General features: G+C 41.8%; 1 protein-coding gene and 1 long non-coding RNA gene across 8 annotated transcripts in view; one reads left to right on the top strand and one right to left on the bottom strand.

Moving 5' to 3' along the window:
• The window catches only part of dlgap2b (discs, large (Drosophila) homolog-associated protein 2b), a 54,730-nt gene extending 30,909 nt beyond the window's left edge, over positions 1-23,821 (bottom strand). For 3 of the 7 annotated variants that reach the window (XM_086018716.1, XM_086018713.1, XM_086018717.1), the window contains exon 1: positions 19,675-20,212. The gene's annotated coding sequence lies outside the window, so the exon portion shown is untranslated. Of the gene's footprint in view, positions 1-1,727; positions 1,913-19,674; positions 20,213-23,763 lie in introns of those variants that run through there. The other 4 variants (XM_086018715.1, XM_086018714.1, XM_086018719.1 and 1 more) reach the window with 4 other exon arrangements.
• Positions 1-25,350, top strand: part of LOC147128020 (uncharacterized) — a 54,088-nt gene extending 28,738 nt beyond the window's left edge. The window contains exons 3-4 of the long non-coding RNA XR_015083839.1: positions 24,091-24,210; positions 25,126-25,350. This is a non-coding gene — a long non-coding RNA (uncharacterized LOC147128020). The remainder of the gene's footprint in view (positions 1-24,090; positions 24,211-25,125) is intronic.
• Positions 25,351-25,540: the final 190 nt, after the last annotated feature.

A 25,540-nucleotide genomic window follows, 5' to 3' on the forward strand; every position in this document is an offset into this window, starting at 1 on the left:
GGAGCCTGGCCAAAAGTTTCAACACAACCAACTTAATCCGACATTTGAAGAACAAGCAATTGGGGGACTATGGTGAGTTTACGAGGCTCACTGCATTGAATAAAGTCAAGGCGGACACAGCGCAGTATAAGTGGCATAATTGCCACAGGGAAATTAAAAGATTAACAGTGACTTTTTTCTCGTTGACAAATGCACAAAATAGTTTGTCTATGCACAAGACAATAAAGTTCCTGAGTCATTTCAATTCAGGAACTCATTGAATAGTTTATTCGAGTGAAGCCTGCATGTGACTGTTTTTTCGACTTTGATTATATTCTGAACCATGCAATGTTTAGGTGGGATGTTATTTATTTGACTTTTTGCATAATTAAGTCTTTTGAGACTGCTGATTATTTTGATCTGTTAAAAAATGTGTTACTGAAAGCTGGTAAATTTAAGTTTTTCAGTTATCTTTGTGATTGAGTAATTGTTGTCTTGTGCAGGCAACGGTTTTGTATTTCTTCATGCTTTTGAAAATATATAGAGATTTTTTGTCAAAATTACGGCAATAATATGGCTGTTTTTTTCAGATAATATTGCATAATAGCAGTCACCATAAATAAATGGAAAAATACACAGATATTCCATGTGATCGGAATCGGCCGATCTCACTCATGCATGATCGGTATCGGTGTCGTAAAACCTGATCGGAACATCCGTAGTAATGACCAAAAGATTGTCGATTGATAGGGAACTTGTCTTACATTAAAAAAAGAAAACAAATCTCAAGTAACAGCACAAACTAGTCCTAGGAGGTCCAGGTCATCCAATATTTGAAGCAGACTGCTTTGCACTTGTCAATGCATAGTGGCCAGTGTACAGTTTTGTGCATGCGTGGGAGGTGACATCAAGGCAGAGGATGCTGGCAGGCTCAACAAACTAGTAGAAAACAAACTTATTGTGTCATAGGGCTGAATTCTCTGCAGGCACTAGTAAAGGGGAGGATGAGTTTCTCAACTCAGTCTTGGACAATACTGCCCACTCCCTTTTCAATACTTGATATATAGAAGAGTGTTAGCCTCTATCATCCCCCTGGATTGACCTGTGAAAGTTTGGTCAAGTGTCTGAGCAAACTTCTATCTGGCTGCCCAATTTAAGAATCCAAAGACTTAGTAAAGCACTTTAAGCCAGGGCTCTTACAGACCCCCAAACGCCTTTCTTTTCAACTAGAGGTTTTATTTCTATTTGCCTTACCTGTTGTTCTGCACCGACTTGTACTTTGACCTAGTTATAGGATGAGAAGAGATTTAAATCATCCAAAAGATGGGATCATGTGGAAGTGGGTGAACAAAGAAAATCTATTGGGGTTCACCCCTCCATTCTTTCATTGCTTCCCCATCTTATGAAGACAAAGTTCAATGGCTGACTTCACCTCCACCTTTGGGATGAATAAGACCAGGTAAAATAAGCCCCTCCCTCTCCATTGGACCTAACATGTTCTTCCAGATGAGTTGATAAATAGTCTCAAGGATTTACCATTTCATAAGCTTTTACACCAAACGGGTTCTTGCGGCAATACCCTATTTTGTTCAGTTTTCCGTTTCTGCAGATGTCCCAATGCTTTGACAATTCCAATTATCTCGTTTCCAGAACACACATTGAATGCGGATGCAGACGTGAGCTTTCTTGCCTAGCGGCTTACGCAACAGTTATTGTGGTGTAAGCGCTACAGGCTATTTCCTCCCTACCTTAAATCTGCTTTTGTCAGCACCTGATGCAGCTTGTAACCCACTTTCATCCTGAGAAAGATGTCACACACGGGGGGGAGGTGGCATGAGGGCCAGCGTAGCAGGAGAAAAAAGAGAGGGGAAAGCCTCACTGCGTGCTCTACTCTTACACAACGGGGAGACTAGTGTGCTGCCGGCTGCTAAGCTATAGCTAAATCTGTGCAGCGTTGCTACAGTCATCTCCTGGCCATGCATTTCCCAAGATGGTTGCATAACTTGGCATAAATGAAGCCTTCCTCCTCCACACCAATACACAGCTAGCTAAATGCCACAGGGAGGCACGGAGCAACAGGCAGCCAAACTGTAGAGCATGAATCACTGAAGTGAAAAATATTTTCCATGTGGTCATTTTTTTTTGATCGCTGTCGACCAAGCATAAGCTCCTGATCGATCCTACTCTTTATGCATTTACTCGCAGACACAAGCCCCGACCGGTGAATATCACGAAAGGACCAAAACGTGGGGAAGACTAGCTCCTGCAATCAAGGATCTACTGTATGACTGCCCGACTGTGATTGAGATCTCATCTTTGAACGGAATTGTTAAATGCGTGCCTGGACTACATGTGACGGTTCCAACATTACAATACAGTTGAATCAGCCAATAGAATCAGAACAGAAACACAGTAGAGCAGGTGGGAAGGGACCGTTACGCCAATGCTGACCGTCAAAACATCATATAAATTTGATTTCATAGAGGACAATTGAAGACTAAATTGCTCTGTAGGCGTGATATATGTGTGACTGGTCTGCGGTCTGTGTGTCATCCCTGTGTTTGACAGGTGATCAGTCAAGTGTGTACCTTGCCAGGGGTTGGCAACGTCCGACCAGCGGGCCAGATGTAATAGGAAATGAGAATGGTTATGAACTGGAATGGAACGGAACAACCGAAATTGAATCAAAGAACGGAAATCAGAACCGGAATTGTCCAAATAGGCATTTTAGTAACTTAACCTCAGCCTGGCCACTTGTGACTGTCTACGGCTTCATTATATAAACCATGATACAAAACCATTACGTAGATGTTTAATGGTAAAGCATAGTATTGACCAAAATGTGATCAGAAGTCAGATTAAAATTTGGGTAAACTCAATTGTTTTACATGTCTCAATTCCCCTTTCCATAAAGTATCATCACAAAGACAGTCAATCAATAAGGGTTCTGGGAAAGTAGTACCCTGTTCTCATGCATACACAGGGATTGCGATAAATGTTATATAAGTGGATCGAGTGTTAGATCTTGCAACATCATATTCATATGCATAGTGATTTTGCAGCAGAGGCCCAAGTCACTGCTTCCTTTCCGCCCACTTCAGCCCACCGCTGTTCTTGTTGCAAAAGGCAGACACTGACTGATGCTACTATGACACCTCACACTTCGGACACAGCCTCTGTCCCTTCCCTGCACCCTTACTCAGAAGAAACGGCCAAATAAGGATCTCATAATTCATCGTTACTCACCGCGCAGTAGCCCGTAAAAGCCTCCTACGATATCACCACTACACACAAATCCTTCAAAGGAAGATTGGCCTGCAACATGCCCTTCCAAAATCACCAGAAATGGTCATAGCACATTATTGTAACCCAGTCCAGAATATGTCTAATAATTTCAATTGGTACAATGCTTGAGAATAAGAGTAAATAAGGAAAAGGCGTGTATGCTTAGTTCAGATAATGTAGGCAAAGCCGACATTAAAACTGCCAATACAGAATGTTGCCATTCAGTCTGTGTAATGAGTCATCAGGTGCACTTAACATGCTTTTGTGTGCGTCGCTCAATTAAGCCTCTGCCTTTCACATTTTGACCACGATTTCTTTTTATGTGAAAATAATTTCTTTCTGCAGGGTCCTTTGTTTACACAGAAGCACTCCAAGGTACAATGAGTGCTTGTATATACTGGTCATATGCTACTTAGAAAAAGTCTGGGATATTTGGCTTTCAGGTGAAATTTCAAGGATAAATTTCGTTTATCCTCAAAACATTGCCTTGGTAGTTTTTAAATGACCTGTCGGAGTGCAAATTCTTGTTAGAAAATTCTGACCTCTGCATCTGAAATATTGCATCGTATTTCCTCTCAACGCTGGCATTTCTTAGTTGATGAATAAGATGAGAAATGCAACATACAACTCATTGAAGTTGTACTGAACCTCCGATTCCTGCCCTTATTAGAATTAATCAGCATCAACCAAAAACGGATTCAAATGAAACAACGCGTTATAATCCCCATAAAGACTTGTTGGGGAGCTGTTAGTTTTAATAGGTGGCATGTGCATACCGTCATTAAGACGCATCAATGAAAATGAAAAATACAGCTGCAAAGGTGTCAGCGAAGCAGCATTGCTTCTCTGGGCAAGCACACCTGGTTTATGCACCTTCAAAAAAATGCTATGATCAATGCATTCGCACTAAAATAAAGCAAGTACAAATATTTTCATGGAGCCTTTGTGTAAGAATGTACTTTGAAAGTCAGGAATGGACTCCTACCCTAATCATTTTTCATTTGAAACACAATTCATCCATGTATACTTGTAGGTTACAGAGACAGTTAAAGCCAAGTGTCTTGCAGGGCAGGCTGGAAGACGCAAACTGTTTTTTGGTTCTTTTTTTCAGTGCCAACTTAGTCTATCGGTCCCAAGTGGAGAAATTCAGAAGTACTGCTCCCGTAATCAAGCTGTGTAGTCATGTACTGCTCCATCTGTCTTTCTTTTACTGCAACTGAGAGCAGAGAGGAAAAAGCCGTTTTAATGACACAGGTTTTGTGGCACAGACGTTTGGATTTTATTGAACCAGTCATACCCTCCCAATAACATGGCAATTAGTGGGATTACATCAGTGTCGCTCAAGGCAATAGAGTTACTTTCGACAATTTACATTTTTCAGAGCAATTTTCTACTCAATGTTTAAAACACAAAAAAAATCTCTGTATACACCAATAGTTAAATCCACAATACATAGCACCAGCAGGTTAACATGCTATAACTCCTTCAGGAATTTGGCGAAGATCTCAAAACATTTGTCGATCCACTAGAGTCTTCTGCAGCCATTTCTATAAAACTGCATATTCCAAGGTCATCAATTCAGACTATTGTGCAAAAGTATACCAGATTAGAGTAGAGATTAGAGACCCTGAAAAACATATTTTTCAAATAAATGGCTCAAAGTTGAGTGTTTTTCCTCCTTCTACATATTACATTCCGCGCATGATGGGTGGTTGCTAACTGTTGATCACAGCTGTCCGTGTTAACTTCACACGACTCAAGTATCCTTTGCTAACACTTCCGTCAGTTCCATTTAAAGAAAATAAATGACAGAAGTAAGTAGACTGTGCCCTAATGCATCATTTATAAAGTTCATAAACACATTACGCCTTAAGTGGGGAAACTCTGTTTTCATAGGTAGGGCAATAGCTGTGTTTGCTTTACGCCTGAGTGTGCCACACATTGATTTTACCGCAGGGAAAGTGATTTATCTGAATAATTCGAGGGAGCTGGGCACTATGTGCATAAATTATAAGGCAACGCTGCTTTCATTTATTTCGGTAGCTCTACAAATATACACTCGTTGCATTACTGACTCTAACGTGCATGTACAGAATACTCAGCAATAAGATGGCTGATGAGCTATCTACAATATGCTCTCACGGCCTACACAGGGATGAAATAAAATAGCATTGAATTCTAAAGCAGATTTATATGGTAATTTACAGATTCGATGTTGCTGACAATGGATCTAAGATAAGTACCGTGAAACTTTGGATGTACCCTTCAGTCATAATCTCCGGTTTCTGATTTGGTCACTTCTCTGTCAGGCATTTTTTGTTTTGTTCATTTATCTATTTATTTATAGATAATATGTTTTTGACTGTTTTAGGGGGTTAATAATTTGTGTTTTCCACATTGTCTCCACACAAAAAAAATACACTGTAAAAAAGGTTCCACACTGTGTAAAGAAAACTAAGTTCTCCGGCCGAAAAGAGGGTCAACCACTGCTCCTTCATTACAGCGCTGCATGAGTAATGTTTGCGCAACAAGTCATTAGTTGTTTATGCCGTATTAACAGCGAGTGGGATGTTGTACACGTCTTAGTGTCATTGGTGTTGTTTATGAGCAAAGCCGTGGAGAGCGGTGACACATATATCAGTACTTATCTCCATTTTTCCTCAGTGTGAAAGGACAATTGCAGAAGCTCCTCTAGGTCTCTGTTAGCAAACGGCGAAGACAGGCTGCTAATGAAAGTAAAAACAGGATGCGGCGATAATTACACTTACAGCAAGATCAGCTGCTGTTCTGAATCCATTATCATGTGATTAGACTGCGACGGTGACTACTTGCGCATTTTCGTCATGACAAGTAATGAAACGATCAATATGGTGGCCATATGTTGCCCGGGGGAGAGCATGGGTGAGCCTGCTTTGATTAATAGGGCCAAAGGCTGTCCGACAATGAGAGTAAAACTCGAACACAAACAAACAGAATCAGATCAGAAAAGTGAATAGTCGCGTTACTCTTCTATAGATACCAACACAATGTTTATTTTGAGACTGTGCTCTCTACTGTCTTCTGTATGTAGTCATCCAACTAAGAGTTTGTTCAGCAGCATAGTTCCCTATGATTATACACACACACACCATACAACATTGTGAGAGCTGCTAATGGCGGCTAATGATTGGCTAATTAAATGCCTTTCTACTCCATTCTACTCTATTGCATGGTTGCTAGTTTTATTGTCGGATAAAGGGACTTCTGATTGCAGCAATTACATGGCCTACTTTGTGCTCAACTCTCATACAACAGATTTTGCAACGTGTTCAAAAAAATGCAGTAATGGTCATGATTTTTTTATAGGAAAAAAAATCGAATTGTTTTGATTACAACAAAATACAGTCACAAGCCAACTACAGTATTTAACTTTGTTTCAATTATTCCTCTCCATTTTTTTTTTTTTTTTTAAACCTGATGGGCATAAAGTAAAAAAGCTGGAAAGCTCTTTCTGGCGTTGGCTGAGGAGCACCATTGTGTATTTAAATGTTTAAACACCCACAGTCGGCGCTCAAAGAACTTAGCCTTTACTGTGCCTTTTCTAAAAGATGCGAGTGTAAGGGTACCCTTCACGCAAAAAAAAAAATATTGGTTGCCAGGCAACACCGGATATGTCAGTGGGAGACGGAAAGGTAGAGCAAAGCTGCATCATTGTATTTTAATTTTTTTTTCAAGAGGGGAATGAAACTGAGAAGACAGAAAATTTAAGTCCAGGCAGTTTTGTCGCATGTCATCAATCAAAATACTTAAAATATGACCTGTTGATCGATGATCTTTCTACACAGTTATACAAGAAAAGAAGTCTACTTGAAAGCGAGCTAAATGCTCCACGAGGACTGCTCCTGAAGCTTGCATGTCTTTTGAAATCACAATTTTTACTGATATTATTATACATTTTCTTCATTTAAAAAAATCATTTCAGGGAATTGGTCAACTTTTTTTGAACTTTGGTGTAATATATTCAGTATATGCAGCTGCTATAAAACTATGTCAACCCTTCGTAATTTGGTCATAAGAATATAGACATAAAATATCCAGAGAATATCTACAGTTAAGAATTTTGAATTTACATGTAGCTGGAAAGGGGTCACAAAAGTATCTATAACAGCCTTGATATTCATCAGTCCACGGTATGAAAGATCATTTATAAATGGAGAACGTTAAGCACTGTTGCTACTCTCCCGAGTTGTGGCCGTCCTGTAAAGATGACTGTGAGAGAAAAAGCACTTAATGCTCAATAAGGTGGAGAAAAAAAATCCAGTGTCACCTAAAGATTTATAGAAATCTCACCTCTGTTGAAAAATCTGCGATAAGTAAAACGTTAAACAAGAATGGGTGTCATTGGAGGTCACTATCATCAAAACCTCATCCCGTATGTGATGTATGGTCGAGGGGGTGTCAGGGTTTGGCACTGCTTTGCTACCTCGGGGCCTGGACCCATCAACGATGTGGAAAAATGAATCCCAAAAGGTAACAAGAGTTTTTTAAGAAGACTGGTGATGTAACAGGAAATGACCCAGAAGACAGTGATAAAAATCAATAACAGAACGGTTTCAGCAGAAGAAAATACACCCTCTGGCATGGCCCAGTCAGAGTCTGAGCTAAACCTGACGGATATGCTGTGACATGATCCCAAGAGGGTGATTCAGACCAGACATCCCTCAAAAAATATTGCTGAACTGAAACAACTTTGTGAAACGGAACTGTCCGATATTTATCCTGACCCATTGTGTAGGTCTGATCTGCAACTACTGGAAACTTTGGGTTGGGGTTATTGCTGCCAAAGGAGCATCACCCAGTTGTTAAACCCAAAAGTTCACATGGTTTTTCCACACTGCACTACGACGTTTTCATGTCGTGTCAGGTTAAAACATGAAAACATATGATTGTTTGGTATTACTTTAATACAGGTATCAATAATAAGTCAGTAACGAATATTATACAACTGCTGGTGTTGGCTTCGTGTGTCACTGTCGCAATTTGTGTGACTCTGCTAATAAGGGTGCCAAAATACATCTCAAGTGTCTCTGCTTCTACAGCGTCAAATTTCCCTTCAGGCATGTGTGATGTGAGCTTGAAATAAATCAAAACACATGCAGACGACCAACACGCCTTGGCTGTTCACTCATGTATGCATGAATGCAGACCGTGCCAATAAGTCAGTCATCTTTTGAGGTGACATTCAGCTCTCCCATGACACCATTTGCATATTTTGGCAGGCACGCTGAAACAATCCATGCCCTTCTCTCATCGCTAATTCCCTTGTCTTTGTTGGCTTTTAAACAGATCGACCATGACTAACTGGCCACCACTGCAGCGCAGCTTTGCGCCAGAGAAACTGACAATGCAGTTATACTATTCATATATTTAGTGCCGTGATTTATTACCCGTTCTCTGGGCATTTATGTACAATATGATCTTAAATTTCTCTATTAGCCGCCGGTGGTATTTTGTCACGTTACCAGGAAGACAAAACTATTCTCTTTGGCGGTCAGTGCCGTTTTTTTTAAATTCCAATTCCTCTTTCTATATCAATGACAAACTAGCACGAGTAGCACAAGTTTGTTGCGAAACAAAATAATATTTTGACTACCTTGGGGAGGCGGTAATGTAATGAAAAAAATCCATTACGTTCAATTTTCCAATCCCGAAGTCTTTTTCAGACAATGGTGAAATGTTGATCAACTTTTGCTCTGGACTTGATCTTAAAGCTCCATTCTAAAATTCAGCTTCAAAGATGCCAGCTCTGCTGCGCAGGCAGTGTGTTTTCTGGTAACGACGTCCACAGAGACACGTGGTGGCATCAGTCATAATTAAGGTAGTTAAAGCCACCAACTGGCACCAGCTTTTTTATGAAATGTAAAAAGGAGGCATCTATTTGAGGTGTGACATTTATTCATTTAAAGTAGACAACACCCCTTATTAATTACCGGAACAGAGCCCACTTTTTGAGGAAATGCAGTACTTGAAAATTAGCAGAATTATGAGCATTTTTATTACATTATATGTACTTTAAAACAAAGCACAGTTTCTCCCGGCATGACAGTATCAAAGAACATCACAAGTGCATTCAGACGTTGGTCCGAATGGTAACTTAAAGCGGTAACTCGGTGGAATCAAGCCTTCGTCTCTGCCTTTTCAAAAAGCTAAGATTCCGCTCCAAACTGAAGCAACTTGAATTGCCTTTTTTAGCGACACAGAAATCACGGCGATAACTTGATCTCGGCACTCGATCGAAAGTGCCATCACTGACTCATTAACGGGCGTTGCTCCCGAACTAAGGGACAGCTGGCTCCAAGTGTCCGTGTCATCCAGACAGGCCCAGTCAGCTTGGCCTCCTCCCAAGGTCACAGTAAGTCTCTCAAAGAGCCCAGGCATCACAGCAGCACATGGCGATTAAAAAGAGGGACTGTCACTACATATCCATCACGGAACGTGACTGTTTTGGAAAGTCTACTGTAATATTTTGAACATATTCACAATTCTACGTTTCGCAATTCTACTCACATGTTTGTGATTGAACAAAAAAGGTGACATTTTATTGCCGACAATCATTTAACCAGAGCTGAGCATATTTATTCAAATTTCCCGGTCCATTTATCACCTTCCGCCTTCCGCCGTCCGTCTATCCGCCTTTTTGTCCGGACGGACCAAATCGTAATCACCTATAGGCCGGTCCGCCTATAATTTTAAACGGGCTTCCGCTAGCGTTTCCGTCCAGCAACTTGGAATAAGTCTGCGTTCAGCCCACAAGGCATGATTCCCAATTTTTACGTTAAATCCGATCGTTTTATGTACTCGATCACATTACAAAAAACAAATGCGACTTCTAATTTGAACAGAACGTGTCCGTGATGTGACGCATACGCGCACTAAGCACAACGTCAAGTGACACGCAAAAAAAATGTCACTCTCATTGAATTTGGTTAAACCCGTGGTTCTTTTGGTAAAAAGTGACCGATTCCACTAGATGAGAAAAAGTTCCCAACCATTTCACTTCATCCCATCAAAAACGCACGCAAGTTCATTTTGAGGTGTTTGGTCTTTGGGTCGATATATTTTTTACACATGATCATTTTGGAGTACATTTTCCTTGCCTATTTGTATTTTCACTGCAGTTATTCATGTTAACTACGACTCTGACACATGATTCACAACCTAAAAAAAAACGTGTTCAATTAAAGAGTGGCTGTGATTAATGTTTTCACAACAATGTCACAACAGCCCTGTGAAATTTGACCGGAACACAAAAGTAAGTGGATTGAACATGACGAGAGGGCTAAACACACATTTTCATCGGTTCTCTGACTATATACTTTTAACAAGACATGCTGAGAACACTGACAATTTGGTTGTATTAAAGATACAATATCATTAAAAGTGGAGATGCAAGATTTTCATCTGACAGAAAGGTCGGCCATGAAACAAACATGTCCAGGTGGAAATGGTAGCAAATATGGAGTTGCTGGTTAAATCTTAGCTGCGCTTCAACATTGTGGCTGGCACGTCTGCCTCACGACCAGGAGGTCATAAATCCCTAAAACATGCCATTTTAAATTGACTATATGTATGAATGGAAATGATTGTTTGTCTCAGAGTCCTGCAATAGACTGGCAACAAGGGTGGACCCCGCCTCTCTTCCAAAATCAGCTGGCTCCAATTACTTGTGACCCCAACAAGCGGTTTAGAAAACGGGATGGATGGATGCTAAAATATTTGACTCGTAACTTTTCGAGGAAGGAAATCAGGACATCATGGGTCTCGCGTAGCAGTTTGCCAAAATAATTGCCTGCTAACCAACAGTCCTGCAATCTCTTAATGGAGGAGACACCGTGGGCTGCTCTAAATGAGTGCGGCACAAGCAACAGAGGATCACTTTCGGTCTTCTCTCAATAACTTTCGAATTTAAAGACATTCAACAATTCGGTGTTGAAGTACGTAAGTGAGAGTGGAGTTTAGATTCAATTAGACTTCGATGACTGAACCAGAAAAGGAGATATGCTAAACACTGTTAGAAAAACATGCATAATCAACACCGTACTTCAACATTTACACACTGCGAAATCGAATCATTATCAGCTGGGTTAGCCGCGTACGTCATGGAACCCCGAAGAGCACTAAAGATGGCGCTGTTAGGCAATAAGGTTGGAGGAACCAATCATGTAACTTAACTAAGACAATACGCAAGGACATGATGTCACGCAAAGCTTCATAAGTCGACCCGTGGACACGTCCTTCAAAAATCATTCAGCAGAATTGGTTTCTTCAAACATTCATTGTCATCATAGTGAACGAGACAATTCGACCTGGCCAAAGTGTTTTCTCTGCTGTCTCGCAGTATCCAGGCAACAGCCTACCACCGTGGTTATTACATCATCCGCCAGACCGGTCCTCCCTTTTTATTAATCTCCAAACAACCTTTAGATGATCCTGATGAATGACGAGCTCAAGTGGAAAGTGATACTTCACACTGACAAGTGGCAAGTTGTAGGTTAGATTGTTGAAAGTTGGATTTACATTGCATGTCCAAGTGTGTAATTTGAATTTAATGTTCGTATTCTGACTGTTTTGACTCAACGTAATTATTTCGAGCACGGTGGGAGCATGTTATCATCACCACACTTCTTCACCTTATACCTCATGGCATTATGTGGGCTACAGAGTCGGACATTTACAGTCACTATCAGTGTGTTCATACTGTATGAAGTCAGATGGCTTTCACATCACACGGGAACCATGCTAGAATGAGTTTGGAACTGGAGCAAGATCCCTTGTAGGAGTTTTGAAATCGACCACCCAAAAATTGCTTGACGCAAACATTTGCATATTTGCAATGCCCAAAGCCATTTTTGCCCACTGTGTTTAGGGATGCATTCAACTGTGATCTCGTAGGAAATCGGAAATAGCACTGATCAGGGAAATCATCATCTACAATTTCACTAATTGCATGCCTGGACTATTTGACTGTGTTCATTATGAATTAATTGGCAGCTTGAGAACAACATTGTCATATTAGCCCGTTATGGCGTTTGTATGGTAGACATGTTGTCAAACTGCTGCTCACACATTCAGCACACATTAGCATGCATTTGGAGTCATTTGAGACCACCTAATGAATTCAAGTGTAACATTTAATAGCACTTTGATTTGGTGTCTATCGCTAAAGCAACTGGATGCTCTGCTTTTTTTTTTTTTTTCAGTGGCTAAGCTTTCTAGGCATTCCTTGACAAGCACTGAAAAGTAAGTATGTTTCTTTCAGTGAAAGACTGTGAAATAAATGAAAAACTTAAAGAAACTTCAAGTGCTTTGTACCGTATCTTCATAGACGAAAATCTGTGCCGATTCAGTCTAAATATTACCATGAACAGCTCACTCACAATGTTCAAGTTTGAGCTTGACTTTGCTGTTTTAGCAGCTACTCATCTCATCAACTGAGATTTGCAATAGTTATCCGAGGGTGATTTGTGTGGTGCCATCCGTTTCACTAACATATCAAGTCCAAATGGCCGTTAGACTATCCTCCAGAGTCTTGTCGTATTGAGAAACGGCCATTATCACTTGGTTGAAGACCTCAAACTTTTGATAAGAGTTTCTTTGTTGCTACGTTGGCCTTGCCTTGGCTAAACTCACTCTACAGCAGGTCTGATTTCCAAGCCTGCCAAGCCAATGCTATATTTATGACGTTATACTAACATTAGCTTACCCCGTTGCTGTGCCTTTGCCTGTACAGTGTACACCATAAACTCCAATTTGCTACAGCGGCCCCAGTCTAATATTTGTTTCCTTACCGTGACCCGCAGCCTTCACACAGCCTCCATTGTTGTTGTTCGGCTTGTCTCGTTCCTAATGATGCGGTTTGGACCCTGGTTGTTTTGTCTCCCGGATTATAACCAAGCAGTTAATATATGTATGTAAACTTGCCTGGCCAAACTGTGATTTTAGCACATTAGCATTAGCGCTCCGAATTCCCCATGTGGACACATACCACCTGGCAGGTGCTTCTGCCCAGTTTGAGTCAGAGCACTTTGACTATTAACACACAGCGAGTAGCATGGCACAGAAGAGGAGCCAAAGCCATCTGGTAATGTCAACCTTTATAACCGCACACACATTGTACCTTCGCAGACAAAAGTAAATAAATAACATAGCATAAATTGCACAGAGTACATCATGCCTGGCCTCTGAGGGAACACACTCATTTCATGCGTGATGGATTAACAAACAAGGAAAGCACAAGCTATCAATACTTTTATATGGCACAATACTCCGTTGTGTGACTTGTGCAGCGGCCCTAAGAAAATATCCTAAAAGACACTAAAACAAAGTGAGTTAGAGTTTTGTTTTTTGTTTTTTTAAATTTGGACGGAATATTTCCCTTTTACTGAAAATGCATATCGGCTCCAGATAACGGTTATCGGCATCCTTGACTGCCACTAATCGATATCGGCCCTGAAAAATCCATATGGGTCTATCTCTACTCTTTGAGTGGATTCTCACCAAAATGTAATGTTCACAATACACATTACAGATGAAACTGTTTACGCTTTACTGATAATATACTGATAGCATTTCAGATGGTTGTTACCACCATATCAAATTGCAAATACCGTTAATACTTTATTTAGCATCTCTGAGCGTAGTAGTTCATTTTGTCTTGTGTCATCCTTTCATGCGTGCACTCACAGCCAACTAACAGAGAAAGCAACTCAGACAACGACAAAGACGACAGACGCGTTACGCTGTTACAAAACATGGAGGAAGGCAGCCCAAATGACTGCAATCATTTTTCATCTGCAAAGGGGACTCGAGCAGAAGAGTGGGCGTATTTTGCTTTTTTTAAAGACAGATTGAAAATTAATTTACTCTAATTGCCCTGTATGCAGAGAATGCAGAAAGGAAAGAAAGTTGCTGCAAAGCCAGGGACAACACACAAAATCCTCTGGCGTCCCCATGATCAGAAAATTGTACAGCCAATGCAAATTTGCTTTGTTAAAGATATCGCGGTCACCTTTGTAACTTAGTTGTTTATTTGAGATAAAACTGCTTTTGTTACAAGTGTGGTATCTGCGATGTAGCGATATTGTGAGAACGCCGATCACTGTGATCATTTCGGCCACTAAAAGCATGAAAGGAAATTTACCATTTCATCTTTAAAAAGGTTGATATTGAACAGAAAAGTGGGGTAACTGGGACTTCTTAGATGGTTCCATTAATGCGCCAGTGACTCAAACAGTGCAATTAGTCGCAATAGGTTTTCTATCCCTCACTTATTTCTGCTTTCTGTGCTAGGCTTTAAATCTGTCAAAATTACTGCTAGCAAAGCGAATGGTGGAAACGGAGACTTTGTTTTTTTTTCTTTTGTACGTTTTAAAAACGACCTCAAGAGACGTACAATGTCTATAAATCTGAAAATGTCTTCAAAGCCCTTTTCTGTCCTTTAAGTTCCCCCAAATTTGAAAATGTAACAACCGTTTTCGCCATCCATTATACCAAGGGTCTTTTCCTTATTCTTTGTCTCCGCTCCTGACCTTCTTCACCCTCTCACTCCTCCTGATGGCACATTTCACCCTCGCCTCTCTCTGTTCCTCTGACTCACAATGTCTCTTGCTCACACACACACACATGCAGTACGCGCGCTACATTAGCTTTTACCGTTTGTCAATAATGACGATTCCCCCGGTAAACCCGGCCTTCATAACGCACACCTACCCGCGCGTGCACGTTTAAAGGGTACGACTGACAACATGAGACAACGCATGCACACTCGCGTGTAGCGAGCAACAAAAGACAGTCATGTGAAAATATGCAGCCCTTGAACGCGGCATTATCTCCCCACACAAACACACACTGGCCCAGATCCCTCTTATGAAGCGGCACTGTTCGGTGGAATGTACAGCAGAAGCAGGGTGGTGGGGGAGCTGTCGGTTGTGTGGTGGGGTGCGACAGCTCCATGAGCATCTCCATGGAAACAGGCTGGAGAGCAACATTTCCCGCTCAGCATACTGTCAGAGACTGAAGATGAATCTAGTCCTCATTAGGGAAGCCAAAACATAGCATCACACACCAGGAGGGTGATTGTATTATTAATTGCAACAGCTTTTTTTTTTTTTTTTTTTTTTTCAAGCTACATGAATGTACACACACGCACACCTGGGTGGCGGGATTGCCTCCCGCTCCCTGAAAATACAGGGGAACTTCCAGAGTTGAACGCCTTAGAGTACCGAATATTAGGAGTTTGATCCCAGTATTTGGAGAACATGTTCAAGTCTGCGCATATTTTGAACATCAAAATGTCTATCATGTGTGATGTCAGAATATCATGCTAGCGCTAGACCTCATTAGAACCAGAATCAAATGGTCAATTCTGTGTTTTGTTGGTGCTTTTTCCTGGTTGTTGCAACACCTTTTGTGAAAGAAGAATATTCACTGTTAAGTCTGCTCATTTGCAGAAAAAAGACTTCCCATCTCCATTGTCAAGGGTGTTTTGATAGTCAAAAATGGGCAGTAGCCATGTGGATGATGATATTGATATTCATAGTTGGGCATTTTAATGAACTTTGCTAGTCTGTCATCCGTCAGTCCGTCATTTTTTGTGACAAACCGAATTGTAATCTCCCGTTGCTCAGTACATCAACTAAGTCCGTCTGTTAGTCCGTCAGAAGTCCGTCAGTCCAAAACAGGCATCCGTCAGTGACGATTACTCTGATGGATGAAATCATCATTGCTTAATCCGTCATTTTTTTAAAAAAAGGTTCCCGTCAATCGTCAGCAAACCGTCAGTGACAGTCTGGCAGAATTCCCACCTCAGTTGGTATTTAACAACTTTTTGTGACCCGCATTTGAGTTTTTCTGTGAACATTTGATTCGTTTTTCTGCTTCTGCTGTTTGACAAGGAGCACGGGGTGAAAATCTGGACTACGGTTTTCTTTTTGTGCTAGTTAGCATCTCCTTAGCTGCCATATTGATATGCAAGTGAGATTACATTAAATCCGTGGTCGACTTCATTGTATTTGTGTAAAAGTTGATCTTAAAGGACAATATGTCAGCTGCCGCCTCATCCGTCATTCAGTCAAGTGAGTATTTAAAGAGTGTTTTGTTATTTCTAACATTAAGTCTTGGAGTGGTTACCCTTGCTTATACTACCATGTTACCGAATGACAAGTTTGAACCGTTTCGAAAAGCAATCTCTTGTTTGTGTTGGTTGTGATGCTACAACCAGAGGTATCGTGTAGGAAAGCCCTTTATTGGCAGATGTTTCCGTGGCAATGACAGAGCTGTCTTGTGCCAACAAATAAATGCTGCAGTGAGAAATTCAAATTTGGGCCACAGAGCCGCAGGTGACGCTCAGCGGTGGCTGATACGTCCGAGCGGTGGTTTCTCTTCTCTGTCATTTTTATATTTAGAGTACATACCGGGTCAAAGGATCCATCGAGAGCGTTCATTTACTGTACGTTCTCAGCACGCAGCCAATCATATCGATCATGAGCTATGCTTCAAATGTGAAGCCGACTTCTCTGAACACTCTCAAACTCACCCTTCCACTCACTCGAACGCCCCCACACAGCCTTGCTCACTACCTAACATGGTAATGTTCCAAAGAGCACCAGCGAGGATTAAAATGGTAAAGTGGCATTCTGGTTATTTTCAGACGGTTTCTGTCAACTGGTCGGAAAACATTTGAACGGATAGATAATATACATGGTCAATTGCGGATTGTGGTTAACTGTGATTAACCACAACAGGTGGTTCGTCGTTTTTATGGCCTCCAAAACTCAAACTCAGCAAAATGAATATTGACCTCCGTAGAACTCAGTAGAGCCAAGACACAGTGATTCAATTTATGATAGCAATCCCAAAATTGTAAACAATCAAAGATATTGACTTGCTACGTAATATAGTACCTCAATTTTTGAAGCATCATGCCTAGAGAGGGAAAATAAATGTCACGAAATATCTACTGCACATCAATGCACTCAGCGGTTAAACTCCTAAAAAAAATTGCAGACATCAATAACGGCGAAGAGTCTGCATACTGCACCGACTACATTCTATCAACCGTGCGGACCCTCGAGTTCCTGGAAATCACAATTCCTCCAGAAGGCCACAGCAGACATTGAATGAGTTCTGTGTTCATCCATCACAGTCTGGTTTGGTACGGCAAAGAGGACGAAATGCGACTGCCGAGAGGCTCGTCGGGTTCCCTCCTAGCCACTCTTGAGGACTTCAACTCTGCAAGAGCTAAGATAAGGGTAGAAAGAAATCCTCCTGGACTCACACCAGCTTGTTCAGTTCCTTCCCTCTGGTAGGCTCCGTCAAACGATGCACATAAAAAAACGGCATACATACCAATAGCCTATCTTCCCTTGCCATGAACTTTTTAAACAGTTGAATTCATTGCGGCACTATGAATGGCACATCTAGTATGGTTATTACTGTATTCATCTCTTTTTTTTTTACTCTGCATTTGTTGTTGATCAACAAAACCACACTCCCGGACACATTATTTATCTTAGTGACTCAGCCCTTTACAAACTGTCAAAAAATTCGAGTGGAAACAAGTCAACAAAGGACTGCACAATCAAAAGGACGAACAGACTCAAATTCATTCTTCCTCAATTTTGTCGTCAGAATTTAGAGTTTATTTTTTTTATTTCTATGTACTTTCTGTTACCTAGCGGGGGCGCGTTTAATTGTTCTGCCTGTCACTATACGTCTCCGGCGTTGACAGATTAACAGACAGACATTGTCGGGACTAAATTCAATATTTTGAACTGAAGTGGATTTGGATAGTTTCCCACGGTAGACCTGATGATCTCTCATGGCACTCTCATGTGCCACGGTGCAGCGGTTCGGAATCACTTCCCTAGTGAGTACCTTTCTACTTACTCGCTGCGTCTCTACCAGCATAGTGCAGTAGTAGTCCCTTTTAGCCTCTCGGGGCTCCTTGAGGAAATCTGCAACGTTTTGCCAGAGCTTTCCGAACGAGGCGTTGGAGGACGATTGTGTTGCCGCCGGAGGATCGCGGTAGCGAAAAAGTTGCCAGGGAGCTCAGACTTAATTTCGGAACAGCTTCTGCTCCGTGACCACCTCAGTCACACACTTGGATCAGTTTGTTTTGTACGGAACTGGATGCGCATCATGTTTAAGGGGATTTTTTTTTTTCTTCGTGTTATATAAATGACTGTATAACCCTGCAGTTAGTGTCTGCCAGTTAGGAGTGGAAATCACAAAGTAACTCACGACGCGATATTATCGCGATATAGTGGCTGTGCGACCGCTTGCAACTTAGTCACAATGACAAATGAAAGAAGAAAAAAAAAAAAAAAAAGTGGACACGTGTAGTAATGTGCGTTGTAAAACCAACTTGGGCTCTTCTCTGCTATTTACTTTTTGAATTTCTTTCTTTCTGCGTTGAGGTATTTAATTAAAATATCGACATTTGTCTGTCGTGTGTTAAACCGCTATTGCAAGACACACACACATTTCTATCCAAATATATGGTGGCTTCAGCCCATAAGCAGTGCAACTTCACTTTTTTTGCGGCCAGTTTATGCGTAATTATAGCACAAGTGTTTTAGCTAAGACACCCACTCACCGGAATCCAAAACGCCTGAAGCCCTCTCAAACAGCAGGAGGCGTGATTTTGACATCACTGCAGCATCCAGTTTATTGACCCTTACAAATGCAAGGATATGGGGCAAAACCTTCACGAGGTCACGTCAGGCTTTGAGCTGATACAGTCGACACCAGCCGACCAAAATCAGAGTATTTCCCCTAACCGACCCTCTCCATCCTCGTGTTCACTTTCCTTTCGTCATCTCTCACCTCTCCTCATCGTAAAGTCCTTTTCGTCAATGAAAAACAAGTCACAATTAATTAAGATTGTAGGTTATTTGCCTCCCCCGCGGGCCAAACCAAATCGATCGCAAATCATGACATAATCATTGAATATCATTAAATGAGACAATGCTCTTTTGGAGCAAAACGTGTTGGCTGAATTAGTGGCGGTGAGAATGGTGTTCAGCTGTTTGGCCACATAGTTGAGATAAAAAAAAAAAAAAAAAAAATCCCCTTGTTGCCCGTGGAGAAACCTTTGGTGAGGGGCAATCCCTCCGAGCCTGTTGGATTCTGTCACACACAGACACTGCGTACGGGCACACACCTGCACATTGTGAATGAGTCGAGGAGCCTCTTCACCCGAACCGAAGGCTACAGATGGCGAGGACATGCATACGGAGATTCATACGTCACCCTCCGCGCAACTTCTCATCTACCTGTTCAATTCGCACACTTGAGGCTGTAACAGTTTGATGGGGAATCTCGCCATGGAATCGCAAGAGAAAAACTGCAAATGAGGAGGAGCGGTCTTACCGTGCGGCGAGCCTATGTTGCGGAGGCATTGGAGCACATATGCTGTGTGTCATCACACGGTGACTGAGAAGCTGCGGCCGGCCGAGAAGGTGTTTCACGTCGGAGAACGGAGATGGGAACGCGGGGTCTCTCCACTGCTTTTCCGCTGCTTTTTTTTTTTTTTTTTTTTTGCAAAGCCCTCAGAGGAATGGAGCGGGGACGGAAGAGGAGGAGGAGGAGGAGTGAGGAGGGGAGGCAAGAGGAGACAGCAGTGTGCCGGGGCTGGGCTGCTGTGGATCACCTGGAGCACTGTTGGGCTCCGCATTTACTCCTCCACTGCAGCAGTGCGAGCTGCTTGTTTCACAGGCTCCCACACATCACCGCAAAACAAGGACGCGGATTCTCCATGGCGCTGGATTCCGGATTCTGCAGCTCTTGTTGCGCCATGCGCTTCGAGCCCCCATCAGCATGCGCGCTGACGTCCCTCCTCGCTGCGCCCCCCTCAAATCTGCATTTACGCCTTTGCCTCACTTGTATCCCCGTCTCGGTGGCGAGGCGGTGTCGGTTTGTTTAGCGCTTGAGATGAGTCACGGGTGATGTTCTCGCCTGCGTGACCCGTGCGTGTCATAAAAACGTTCGAGCTCCGCAAAGCCGTCACGTACTGTCACTCAGATGACGTAACAACAAACAAAAAAGATTCGGAAGTTGTTTCTTGGCTTAGTCGTGGAGATTTTTTGTATTGGAAAGGAAGCCATGGGGGAATCCATCCATTCACTTTCTTTTGCACTTATTTTGTTCCGGGTCGGGGTGAGCTGGAGCAAAAGGCAAACTACACCCTAGAATGGTCGCCAGTAATGCTAGGGCACATAGAGAGAGAGAGAGAATCTCTCACACTGAGTGGGAACTGAGACCCGCGCTGCCTGCACGGGAGTCAAGCGAGTAAACCATCGCGCCATCAGTTACTCCATGCAGAAAACTTCATCACGGCACACATGACTTGGTTATACCGCCAACATATTATTTATTAAGTCAGCACCAAGTGCCCTTATCGGTGTACACTTTGAGTTCCCCGTTATCATGTCACTGTTTGACACTGTCAAAAGCCTGCCGTTATTTATTGTTATTTCCTTTTCAAATATTGATTTCATTTATCATGAAGGATTAATTCCCATTTCTCTGTTGGCCTTGTGTTGTCCTTGTTTCTTTGATCCGCTGTCGTTTACAAGACTCTTCCCCCTCAAAAGAACAGCACTGGCATTTTTCTCTTGAGGACTACCTGCACTCAATCAGAATGCCAATGAGCTGCACTCATGGCCTAAAATCAATCAAAAAGATATTTGTTCCATTGTAACATTGTCTCTTGACCCCGAAGCTCTGCTGCGCTGCAGGGCACAAAAGAGGCTGATGAAGTACGTGGAATGTGAGGGTGGGTGGAATTTCAAGTTATAGTTTGGAGAATGATTGGGCATGTTGAAGGCATAACAATGAACTACACAAAAGCACTGAGTATAGCACAGACGTCCATTAAGGTGTCGCCATCGACTTGGAAGAAAAAAAAATGCGGCACACCTATCATACACAGCCATCTGCATATGTCGGAATTTTGTCATTAAGAAAATAAGAAAATGTTGAATAATGCCCTTTCCCACAATCTGCATGCAAGCACAACAACAACAAAAAACTTCCATCTCTGTGCTTTTATTCAGGTATGTACCGAAATGCAATGGTTCGTTCCTTGGCATAACACTTAATCGTTGACATAGATTGAGTAGTTGTTACAGAATCCAGCTCATTACCATGAAACAAACTTGCATCGCAATCAGTGGAGCGCAAACTCTGCCAAGGTCCGACAATTCCAATTTGGATCAGTTCCAAATTATACACCTTTATAGATCCTGCATATGCCTGAACTTTGCCGTTCAGATTTTTGCTTTATTCACGGAAACATTTCAAACCAAAGTCAGAAAAATGCTGTCATAAAATTGGTGGGTCTTTGATACGTACACTAGGTTGAATGTGAGTATTCGATTTTTTTCTGAGCTGAGATGTCACAGGAAGCTTCTAATATATATTTTAAAAGTCCTGTTCGCATGCAGGGGCCGGGTCATGAAACATAAGTGGTGCGCCGGTGCGCACGAGGACTGGAAATTGAATATTTTGCTCCAGTTCAAGTCTGTCACCGTGTTTTTGTGCAATAAGATTAGCCAACCTCAAAATAAAAGCTAAGTAAGGCATTGATATCCATGTACGGTATTACTTGTTTCGCTTTTATTTTGAAGTTGACCCTCGCGGAGCGTGGCATAGTAGCCTTTGAACAACCGCTTTGGCGGTTGGCTTGACTAGGCAGGCTCCTCGCTAACGGCGACATTTGCCTTGAGACGGTGGCTGAACACATAAAAAAAAAAGAGTTGACTCCAGATGACTGCCTTAGAGAACTGTGCCCCTAGAAAAGTTCCCTGCACCTGCAACTCCTTCCATGCTGCCACTGCTCCCTTCTTTCACCAATGACACATTTCTTGCCATACACTTTACTGAAAGGATGTTGGAAGTTCAGCTGCTTATTATTGAAAGTGTCTGCCTCTGAAGCTGTGGATAAAAATGATACTTCAGTCAATATAAGCAGCTACTCTGATATGAGAAAAAACACTCCCCCCTAGTGGTGCTACATTGCGGTGGTATACTGTTCGAAAAACGGTATTGGACAACTACATCTGCACTCGAGCCAATAAGGCTAATATTTTCGGCATTTATCTTACAACAAGCACGTTCAAACTCTCTTAACATAACACTCAGCTTAAACTTGGAGAAAATGATGAGTAAGGGAAACATCAAACAAGCTGAGAGATTCCCCCTATCTACCGTAAGCGTTTTTGCTGACAAAGACAGGAAAATCACAAAACTACCTCTCCAGTCATCGCTGATGTGTAGATGGACCAAAAGTCCAGTCAGCATTTTAATGCAAAAAAAATTAACTGAATTAAAATGATAAAAAAGATAGTCTGTTCTGATCCTGGATACGATTCATTCAGAGCTAAAGAAACCTGCTATAAAAGATAATGCAATGGGATCAAAATAATTTTTTTTTTTTTTTTGCACCGGTATGACATCATGCCGTTATATGTAGCTGACACGGCTATTACCATTAATTTCCTCACATATAGGAGTCAGGTCAATAGTGATCCAAACCATCCTGTAGCAATCTAAACTGCACCTCTTGAAGTGTGGCTATGAAAACCACCTCGTTTTGTTTGTGAGCATCTGGCGCTAGTAAACTGAGGTTTGTGCTGACGTAAGCTCGAATTTGATGGCCAACAAAAAAAAAAGCCAAAGCAGGTGCGCACCCCTGCCTTGTTTCTATTGATGATTCTGAACTCTTTGTGACCTCGGCTGAGTTGAACAAATCAGCCATCGTCACCTTTTGGAGCTCCAACTTCTCGGCGCACCGCGGCTAGCGGTGAAGGAACTAATAACACGGGGTGTCCGACTCAAGAATACGCGTATAAGCGTGTCGAGAGCACTGTTAATTTCAGAGTGATTGTTAAATGCTGCACTTTTGCATCTCCACAAATGATAGTTGGAAATCCTACTCATTTCTTATGAAAACAGATTGTGTCATTTGTACCAGATATTATAACTGGTCAATTACAGAAAATGTGATCAACATCTATAAATGATGTTATGATGCGGGGGTGTGTTACAAAAGAAAAGTTCTGTTTTCAGCACACACGTGACCTACAGCAAGATGCTAATGCTAACCACTATGAAGGATTTCAAAGACTGAAGATCCTCAGGGGCACAAAAGGTTTCTCAGCATTCAGTTTAAGTCCATAAAAGACGGACAGAAATGCAAAGTCGACATCAGAAAAAAAAAAAAAAAAATCAAATATATTCAACATTATTTGAATCAGCGGCATTTGTCTGAGACAGTTTTTGGATAATAAAAACACATATTTGTGGCACCAGGATGAAATTGATTCAAATTCTGTTCAAACTGTTCACATTCGTCTGCCAGTACCTTTTCCTAAATGCTGTTCATAATAATGAAACTGTATCCAAATGTATCAATCACGACTGCATTGCTGACAACCTGCTCAAAGAAACACATCTTACCTGAATCTTTGTCCAAGAAAAGGCAGCAGTGAGTCTGTAGTAACCATGGTAACACCTGTGACACAAAGACATATGTACACTAATTCAATACAGCTGCGTCACCCCGGTGTATAGTGGGAACAATGAAGGCTCCATTCAAAGTGGAGCTTGAGTACTTGATGGTATTGATGAATTGGTATCCATCCATTCACACACACACACACACACACACACACCCTGCAGTGACACATTGAGGTTCTGCACAACTTTCTATTTTCCCCCTCACTGGTGTACGTGCCCACGTGATCTCATGGCCATAACAATAACAAAAACATGCTTTGGCTGCAGGTTGGCGCACGTTACCTTCTTCATGGCTGGCATGTTCCATCCACGGCGAAGGTCACTTCCTCACGAGGCTCTTCCGCCGCCCGCGAGCAGCGATCATGTCTCCCTCGTGTCTGCGATGAGGTCAGTTATCCCCGCGGGGAACGTGCTCGTGATTCCGCCTCGCGCAGCCTGCGTGGAGGTGCCAAGAGTCTTGAGGCATCCGCGTGCGTGGATGTGTGCAGCGCTCGGCCAGATGTGCTGTACCGAGCTTTATCTGACGCCATTTTTTTTTTTCCAACCCCCTCCCTCCAAAGTCTGCAACCACACTTGTGAGGATGTTGTGATGCAGTCAGAACTTCTTAGCTACTTCTATAAATAGATCAGTCTGACGCGTTAAACCGTAGGAAATGAAAACTGCTGTTAAATACTACTTAAATTCACCCAATTTGGGTCGAATTTTATACTTACACTTTGACATCTATTTTTTTAGATTCATTCGTTAATACAGTACATGTTTTATAATGACAGATTTTTTGGGTGTGGCAGGCAGTTTCAGATCTTTTCCAATTTCACGGGTTAATTTAACCATATGAACTGATAAATAATGCCCAAATATTTACAGCATATGTAAACATAACCCCAAAAATAAGGATATTTATGTTGGTAGATAATTTTTGTTTGAACAATGTTTCTTGGTAATGTTATACTGTTGGTTGTGTCTTAACAGCATTTCATGTCTGCCTTGTTAAATGTCCCTTTTTGTCCTTTTGCCCATTTGAACTATTTATGTCCTCCTACTTGTTCAAATACACATCTAGATCTTGTAAGCACATTCGATTGTAAATTAGATTTTTGATCAAATGCAATATGAATATCATTGAGTGGAGTTGTAAGCCATTTTAGATTGATAGATTGGGCCGGTCTGAGCTGTGAAACTCCAGAGCTGAAGATTTGCCCCACTCCAGCCCTGTGAGTGTGTCAATTGCACCTGTAAAAAAAAAAAAAAAAAAAGAAAGCCAAATATTTTAAGCCGATGCCCAACAACTTATTTTGCAGTGGCCAGTGACTCTTGTTTTGAACTCCAGCCTCGAAGATGACAACGCCCGCCCTCCATGCACCTTGGCTGACAAATTGTGTTTGAAGAATGGGATGCCATCCCACAGCAGCATGTGACCAGGCTGGTGAGCAGCATGAGGAGGATGACATGCTGTTGTGGCTGTGGATGGTTCCTCCACACTCGACTGAGGCTCCTGATTGTTGAATGAATAAATTGTTAAATGGCCAAAATGTCTTGTTTCTTTCCATTTAAATCATCCAATTAACCGGACAAGACACACAACATGCCTTAAAATGCGGCACCATTTATTTAAAAAGCTTTCCAGTATAGATTCATTGCCACAAAGAACTGTTAACAAATAATCAATCTACTGAATCCAAATTTTAAAATAAAAGCAATCTAAAACATTAAAAG

This window comes from Filicampus tigris, chromosome 20 (genome assembly GCF_054856515.1).
Source record: "Filicampus tigris isolate MCC_2025a chromosome 20, RoL_Ftig_1.0, whole genome shotgun sequence".
Classification (NCBI taxonomy): domain Eukaryota; kingdom Metazoa; phylum Chordata; class Actinopteri; order Syngnathiformes; family Syngnathidae; genus Filicampus; species Filicampus tigris.